Genomic DNA, 8,716 nt, shown 5'->3' on the forward strand with positions numbered 1-8,716 from the left:
CCTTCCCTTTGGACTCCTCTTGCTCACTCTTACCCTGTTTTTAGGGTGGTACTTCGCCTGGAACTTTGCACTTTCACTGGAGGAAATTCAAACACGACCGTTCACTTTCGGTAATCATCCGTCTTCTACTGTCTTTTTTTTTTTTTTTTGTGTTGTGTGTTTCGGAAAGCTCTATGCCGACTCAGCGCCTAGTGGCGCCGAAGTGTGAGACTCTAACCCAATAAAACCAATCTAACACACCAACCCCGGTCCCGGCGGAACTGTCGCGAGATATTACTTCGCCGGGGGGAAATGCCTATACGCTCATCTATTATAGAGTATGTCTATCTCCTTTCCTTGCGTGCTATTTCTTCGCGACGCAGCTTGGTATTCATCACTGTGGCCATGTTGCTTATCGCAGCCCAGTTTTCTTCTGACGTCCTTCTAAGCTTGTTGTTGAGGACTACCCAATCTTGCTCGAACCTTGGACATTCAAAGAACCAATGTTCCGCGTCTTTTGGTGACCGGTGTGCAAAGCACACAGAAGGGGTCATCCTCGTGCTTATACCTATGCAGATAGGATTTAAAGCATCCATGTCCTGTCAGCAATTGGGTCAGGTGGTACTCCACTTGTCCATGGCTACGGGTCAGCCAACTCTGCAGGTCTGGGATTAGCCTTGTCCCTAGGTCACGTTGTGTCCTTATTCCTGCGGCTTCTGTTGCCAACAGGTAGAGAGGGATCATTGCTGCTACCACTAGTGCTGCGTCTTGCGATACCGTTCTGAATGCACAGCATACTCTCAAGGCGCACACTCTCTGGACTGCGTTGCATTCTCGGGCATAGGTTTTCTGTTTCAATGCATCGGCCCATATTGGTGCCGCATATATTAACGTCGAACTTACCACGCTCGCTAAGAGCTTCCGTCTCGGCTGTTTTGGCACTCGCGTGTTTCCCATTATGCGAGATAGGGCAACTGCTGTCTTACCGGCTTTGCTGAGTCTATGGTTATTCATGACCCCCAGGTACTTCAGGCTTGGACTGGAGCTAATAGTGGAGTCACCTACTTCGATTGTGGCCGTCTCAACTATCTTCCTGCTGCTTATGAGCACCGCCTCTGTCTTATGGGTCGCTAATGTTAGTCCCCTCCCGGAAAGCCATGTTTTGGCTCGCTCTACGGCGTCATTGCAGATTCTCTCTGCCTCTTCTTTATAAACTCATTTTGGACGTCGAGTGTAGTCACTATGCAGTACTCTTTCTCCCATACATCCATCGGGTGCCATCTATAGCTCGCTTTGCTATCTCACATACCTCGCCGTTTGCGTCCACCGTGGAGCTACCTTTGCGGAACCCATACTGTCTCGGTGAGACAGTACCTGATCTGCTTGACCAGGATAGAGTTACGTGCTGCAACGTCCTTGACTTCGTAGATCAGGGCCAGATGGTTACTCCCAGTGTAGATGTCGCTAACCTTCCAGGTTGTCCTCGGGCTAAGGCTGCTGCTCACGAACGGTAGGTCTATTATGGACCCCGTTCCTGCTCTGCCGAATGTCTGCTGGCTGCCTGTGTTTAGCAGCACGGCATCGAGCGTCGCGAAGCTTTCTAAGAGTGCCTGTCCCCTTGGGTTGGTTCTTGGGCACCCCCTCTCCGTCGCCCATGCGTTAAAGTCGCCGGCAATGATGGTAGGGTGTTTCTCCCGGGCGTCATCCGCAATACCTTCTAGCACCGCCGTCGCCTACTGCAACGTGAGGCTCGGTGGCAGATAGCAGCTGTAGATGTAAACATCATTCAGCCGTGCTCTGGCGACACCGTCTCCGACACATGTGTGCCGTCGTTTGGTGCTTCTTGTCCTTCGCCCGGTGCCGCTTGCAGAGAATGCAGGTCGGCTGGACTTTGCAGTCTTTAGCCTGGTGATCTGTTTCTGCGCAGTTAAAACAGCATTTTGTGTAGTCTTGGGCATTTTTGCAGTTCGTCGCGATGTGCCCAAACTCCATGCACTTAAAGCATCTTCTGGGCGTGGTTTTGGGCCGTATCCGGCAATACCCCCATCCCAGGCAGATTCTTCCTTTCCTTATAGGCGTCGCTGCTACTGCCGGCGAGACTTTCAGCGTCAGGGTCTCGGTGCTCATGTAGGCTGGTCGAAAGGCAATGACCGCAGCCTCATTTATGGCTACCCCTGCCTGCTCCTGCCTGCTTCAGAGCGCCTCTTGAACCGCTGCCTGCACTTCCTGGGTTTTCTCCAGAACTAGTAGGAGCTCTCCCTTTGCGGTGCGTCGCACCCCTTGCACTGTTTGCCCTAGAGTCTTAAGGCTTGGCTCATTCTTCACCTTCCTAAGGATGTCTGAGTAGGAGACCGCGCCAGTGATAGCGATGACTATTGAATCGCTACGCGGGGGGTCTTGGTCGCGGTTGCTGCGGCTTCGGCTTACGCCTAGCTGCGACCGTTACCCAGCCCTCCGCTCGCTCCTTGGTGACCGCCACTGGTCCCTGCCGGCCTAAAGCTTCCCTCATTGGGGCTTCTTGGGGCTTCTTTGCCTTCTGGGGCTTTTTGTGCCTATGCTTTGCCTTCTTTAGGGTTGGGGACGGGTGGGTGGTGCTTCGGGCCTCTGGCCGCGCCTTCTTTCCTCCCAGCCGCTCCGTTCATTCCGGCTCCGCTTGCTCTTCCGGATGGCTGGCCTAGGCTGCAGCCTGCTCCGCACTGACCGCCAGCTCCGCGCTGGCCACCTGCCAGTACGATTCCAGCTCTCGCTGCAGGTAGTCGATCTCTTCTACCAAATCCCTCATTGGATTGGTGATGGATCGCTTTGGAAGCACCTTCAGCTTCCTCAGCTCTCTAGCCTTCTGTCCCAAGCTCGCCAGTTGCGCCATGGCTGTCTCCCTCGGGGTTGCATGCTCCACTTGGGGGCGCTGCAACGCCGGCGGAGACGACCTTGCGCGCTCCTCCACTGCCTGTATCAGCTGCGTTGGAGATCTGGCGATCGTTGCCCTTCTCCTAATGGGATTTTCCTCATCCCATGCGAATGAGCTTGTAAGCGGAGTGCTGCAAGCTGCCGCTGGTTCCGGTTCCATCTGGTCGCTCATCTCTGATGAGCTCCGTTTTCCACCGGTCTGGCAACCCTTCGTCATGGCAACGTTGTGCGCTGCGATCGTTTCACCGCACTTTTTGGTGGGTGTGATATGGCAACGCCCTGCCAGCTGATCTGCCGTCGCTTCCTAACACCACTTGCAGAGTGTTTGTCCAAAATTAGCACAAAAACACCCGACAAAGCAAGTGGCGCCAATAAATGGAACAAGGAAAGGAAATCAGACGCTTACCTCTTCGGCCCAGGGACTGGCAGCGTCCCTCTTTTCCCGATTAGACTTACTTGCTTGCGAGCTTGGTGTGGCGTGCAGGTAAGTACTGCAGCAATACCGTGGCTCGAAATTAAGCTCGTTTGTCCTTTTTCCAGGCTGATTCCTGTGTCAATTGATGTTTTTGTACGGAGCGAACCAAAATCGCGACCGCACTCACTAATTCACACAATCTCTCTCACACACGTCTCCTAGTGTGTGTGTGTGTGTGTCCCTACTTCCCTAATATCGCACCTATCTCTCTTCTCTTTCTCACCTACTTGAGACCAGCTTACGCCTCTACTTCCTCCTGTTCCGGGTACATCCTTCTTTTCTCCGGCTCCGCTCCTGTTCTTGCGCTGGCTCCTCAATGCTTCCTTGCCTTCTTCTTCACTTTCACTTGTTTCGTTGTTTTTCCGTTGCGACCGGCGCGTTAAAGAGTCAAAACTTCTGTCCAGATCCTCTGTTTGGCGCGTTCCTTCGACAGCTCCGAAATCTGTGTTCTCTGCCACTAGCCTCTGCTGGTGCTTCGGCTTTTTCCTCGCTCTCACCGCTCTTCTTCACGGGAGTCGGTGAGTCTCTCTCCCGTTTGTCGTTGCGTGTTCTTTCCCTATGGCGTGGGCAGCGGTCTAAGCTCGGCTCAATGGGTGGGTGGGAGTTCCTTCGGTCACGCCTGCGGTTGCGAGTCTGTGCGTCTCTCCCCTACTCATAGTTGCGTGCGCTTACGCTACAGCGTGAGCAGCGGTCCAAGCTCGGTGGAGGATGGATGTGCAGACGCTTACTATTTACGAAGCTGTAAAACTGTTGAGGTGTGTAAATCGTATCCTGCATCGAAATAGGAAGTTTTTATAGCATTGAGCGTTAAGAACGGAGAAATTTGACCGAGCTATTACATAGCGAGAAAGAGAAGAGGGAGAACCAACTTCTCGAAATTTTTTATAAAGTTTTGATTTTTAGTTTTTTAGACTGGATAACCATTTTGGTAAACCAAGGAGGCTTCCCAGATCTTACCGGACAAGATTCTACTCCCTAGAATCATCATGCAAGTTACTCACATTTTCAACACAGCCATTACCACATCAACGTTCCCGGAAAAGTGGAGGAGGCTAAAATAATCCCTATCCCAAAAGCAAACTCTGCAGACTATAGGCCAATACTCCCGACCCTGTCAAAGCGTTCGAGACCTTGGTAGCTGAACAAATAAATTCATTTTTTACAGAGCACACATTACTAAACAACAATCAATCTGGATTCAGAATAAATAGAAGTTGTACAACTGCAATGATACAAATTGTAGAGGATATCCGTGAAAGAATGGACGACGGAAATGTAACGTTCCTAACTCTTCTTGACTACGCTAAAGCTTTTGACTCAGTTGACCATCGCATGCTCATCGCAAAGCTTCGCGAATGCTACAACTTCTCTGACTCAGCAGTACGGTTGCTATCGTCCTATCTGCTTAATAGGAGCTAGGCTGTTGTTGCTGAAGGAATAATGTCGTCCTTTGCCTATGTTAAGTGTGGTGTCCCACAGGGACAGCAGTACGGTTTCTATCGTCCTTTCTGCTAAATAGGAGCCAGGCTGTTGTTGCTGAAGGAATAATGTCGTCCTTTACCTATGTTAAGTGTGTTGTCCCACAGGGATCAGTACTTGGCCCGTTATTGTTCTCGATTTATGTAAATGATTTGCCAATAGTATTGTCCGACTGTAAAGTGCACATGTACGCCGATGACGTCCAATTATATGTTAGTCGACCGTTAAAGAGAACAGATGAATGTATAAATGTTACCAATAGAGAGCTTGAGAAAATTATTGCGTGGGCAACCAACAACCGTCTATGCCTTCATCCATCGAAGTCAAAATGCTTGATTATATACAAAAACAAAACAAAAATAAACGAAACCATATTAAGACGTGTAGAAATATCAAACACTCCCATTAGCCACATAGAGAAGACAACTAATTTAGGCTTTATAATAAACAGTGCTCTGTCGTGGGATGATCATGTGAGCAAAGCAGTCGAAAAAACATATGGTATTCTAAGAGCACTTAAACTCACCAATTTATACCAGTAAACATCCGGATGCAGATAGCAAAAGCATACCTAGTACCTGTACTCACTTATGGGATTGAGGCATTTGGAAACTGTGGTTACGCAAACAGGCAAACGCTGAGCGTGTGCTTTAATAATATAGAATCTCTGCATTCTCGTATAAAATTTTCGGCATGATTATAAGATGATTACGTTCCTACATAAAATAATCCCTACCAGACAACCCGAATATCTGTATGAAAAACTTAGATTTACCAATTTCGCAAGAACGAACAATATTATCACCATATGATATTGAACACTAAATTCTGAGAGACATTTCTTTGTAAATGTTATTCGCATATGGAATGAACTTCCACATCACATGAAAACAATACGAAACCTTTCACTATTCAAAACACACTTAGGTGCCCACCTTACACTAGACTAAGATTTAAAAATCAAATTCAATTTAAAATAAAACGAGAAGGAACGTGTGAGTCGCTTCTGGGGACGCGACTCTACTTATACCCGTACTCAGTCAGTATATACATTTTTGAGTTAATCATTTTTAAGAATTTTTTGCTACATATGCTATCTACATCTACATATACAATGTGTATTCTACATCTAACATGTAGATTGTACATGTTCCAATTAGATTCTACATCTCCTCCGCTAAGGGTTGCTCGCGCACTGAACGCGGCAGAATGTGCGAGCGAGAAGGAAAATGAGTTGCGTTGTCTTTTGTTTGTGGATGGGGAGGGGAAGCAACTGAAAATTAATTTCTTCATTCTGGCTATAATTATGATCCGATCTGATTCAGATTCGGCAATCTGGTAGATATGGGCATTCTCTACGATACTTTTTAGTTTTAGTTTTATCGTATCTTTAAAACTGTGCCTGCCACAGATTTTCGTCCTTTGTGGGGGCCGAAGGGGGCGGGGCGAAATTTTGAAATACACTTGTAGCAGTGTGATATCACATGAGTCTGGAAACCAAATTTGGTTTCTCTAGCTCTTATAGTCTCTGAGATCCAGGCGCTCATCAAGACGGACGGACGGACAGACGGACATGGCTATATTGACTCGGCTATTGGTGCTGATCAAGAATATATATACTTTATGGGGTCGGAAACGTTTCCTTCTCTGCGTTGCACACATCCACTTTTACCACAAATCTAATATACCCCTTAACTCTTTTTTGAGTACGGGTATAAAAAAACACGAACATTAGCATAAGAAAAACAAATCAACATATGTAACCAATAATTAGTATGTCATATTAAAAGATTCATTAAGCCCTAAGTTTAATACCAAACTAATGTGACACCTAGTGACTAGTGCTCTAATTACACTAGTCAACACGATTTTTCCTCTAGGAACAAAACGAACTTTTTTTTAAAGATTTGGGGCTTAGAAATGGTTTGATAATATTTTTTTTTTTCTATGGCAGAACTTTTTTTTGATGAATTTTTGAAAACTGGTATTTTTTTTTTAAGCTTTTTTCAGAGGTAGCGCTTGTTTTTTTCACATAGCTCTAGTATCTTACGTCTGGTTGTAAAGAACTTTGCTATTTTGAAAAGATAATTAAAACAGCTAGAAGTTAAGCCCAAACACTTTGTGATTTACGAAATTTTGACTTTAAAAACTCAGGAAAAGTTGAGCTCGCAACCTTCCAAAAGGTATTTTTTGTTCATTTTTTCCATATTTTAGGTTTAGTTAACGAATTTTAGCTCCAAAGTCTCTCCATAGATTTTAATGAGCGATACCTTAAATGACGCCAAATTAATGCACCTATACACATAAAAATAGAAGATACAGGATATAATTTTTTTCGACTTTTCCTGAGTTTTTAAAGTCAAAATTTCGTAAAAAATACCGCACAAAAATCATCATTTTTGCATTTCAATGCTTTATATTTCCCAGACGGTAAGCTGTAATCACAAAGTGTTTGGGCTTAACTTCTAGCTGTTTTAATTATTTTATTAATTATAAGCCCCTTTCTTGTAGCACTAGGAAATACAATAAACAAACAATACAATACAAAGTGGGACACAAGAATCAAAAAATGTGTCAAGTACATTGTAAAAAATGTTTGTACCTTTCATAACGTCAGTGCACAAGTACAGAGCGGACCAATCAAAATCCCTATTAAGCTTCGTAAACTCGGCTTTACGAAAGCAGCGGACACTTTCAGATAGCTTACCCGTTCGATCCAATACAGTAGGCCCAATATCGACCAACACTGCGAATGTAGGATGGTAGGAGTCTTCAGGTATAGTGAGCGGAAAAGCTCGGGTTAGCAACGCTATGGTCGGATCCGAGACATAGCACAGATCAAGCAATCGACCCAAGGAATTTTTCACATGGTTGACTTGAGACAGGGATAGGTCTAGCAAGCCGTCGATAAAGTCATGTCGTGACATGGGCACAATATTATTAGATTCGTTTACCGAAGACTTAATGAACCTGGACCATGAAATGCTCCGACGTGAAGTATGTCCACTGCAATGAGGACCCCACCTCCACGTCGAGACGAACTGTGATTTCTAAAAATTGTGTACAGATCTACCATAACCTCGGAACTAAGGATGTCCGGCTTTAACCAGGTCTCGGTAAACACAATAACATGGGACGAGAATGCGAGACTCAAGAAAAAGAGTGCTGAGCTAGGTAGGTAATTAAAAGAGAGGAAGTTAGTTTTTTGGATGGGTAGAAGTTGAGGTGGAAGATGAGGGTAAAGATGGAGCACTGGTCTGACTTCTATTCTTTTTCTTAGCCTTAAACTCTTTGACTACCATATACTCCGGCCAAAACTTGGCGGAACAAATGGTGCCAAATTGAGTCAGGAAGACGCTTATCTTAAAGGAAGATATCTCCCTGGTGTAAGAATTTCGAAGCCACTCCTCGTCTGCGTCATGAACAAACGCATGTCGTTTTCCAAAGCACGGCATTTACTATTTTGAAAAGGTAACACTAGTCAACACGATTTTTCCTCAAGGAACCAAACGAAATTTTTCTTAAAGATTTGGGGCTTAGAAATGGTTTAATGATATTTTTTTTTTTCTATGGCAGATTTTTTTTTTGAAGAATTTTTGAAAACTGGTATTTTTTTTAAGCTTTTTTCAGAGGTAGCGCTTCCTTTTTTCACATATCTCTAGTATCTTACTTCTGGTTGTAAAGAACTTTGCTATTTTGAAAAGATAATTAAAACAGCTAGAAGGACTTTGCCTAAGCCCAACACTTTGGATTCCACTTTCCCGTTTGGGAAATAAAAAATTTAAAAAAAAAAAAAAAAATTTTTTTTTGGGTTTTTTTTTTTAATTTTTTTTTTTAAAAACCCAAAAAAAAAAAAAAAAAAAAATTTTTTTTTTT

This window comes from Drosophila obscura, unplaced genomic scaffold (genome assembly GCF_018151105.1).
Source record: "Drosophila obscura isolate BZ-5 IFL unplaced genomic scaffold, ASM1815110v1 contig_137, whole genome shotgun sequence".
NCBI classification, from domain to species: Eukaryota; Metazoa; Arthropoda; class Insecta; order Diptera; family Drosophilidae; genus Drosophila; species Drosophila obscura.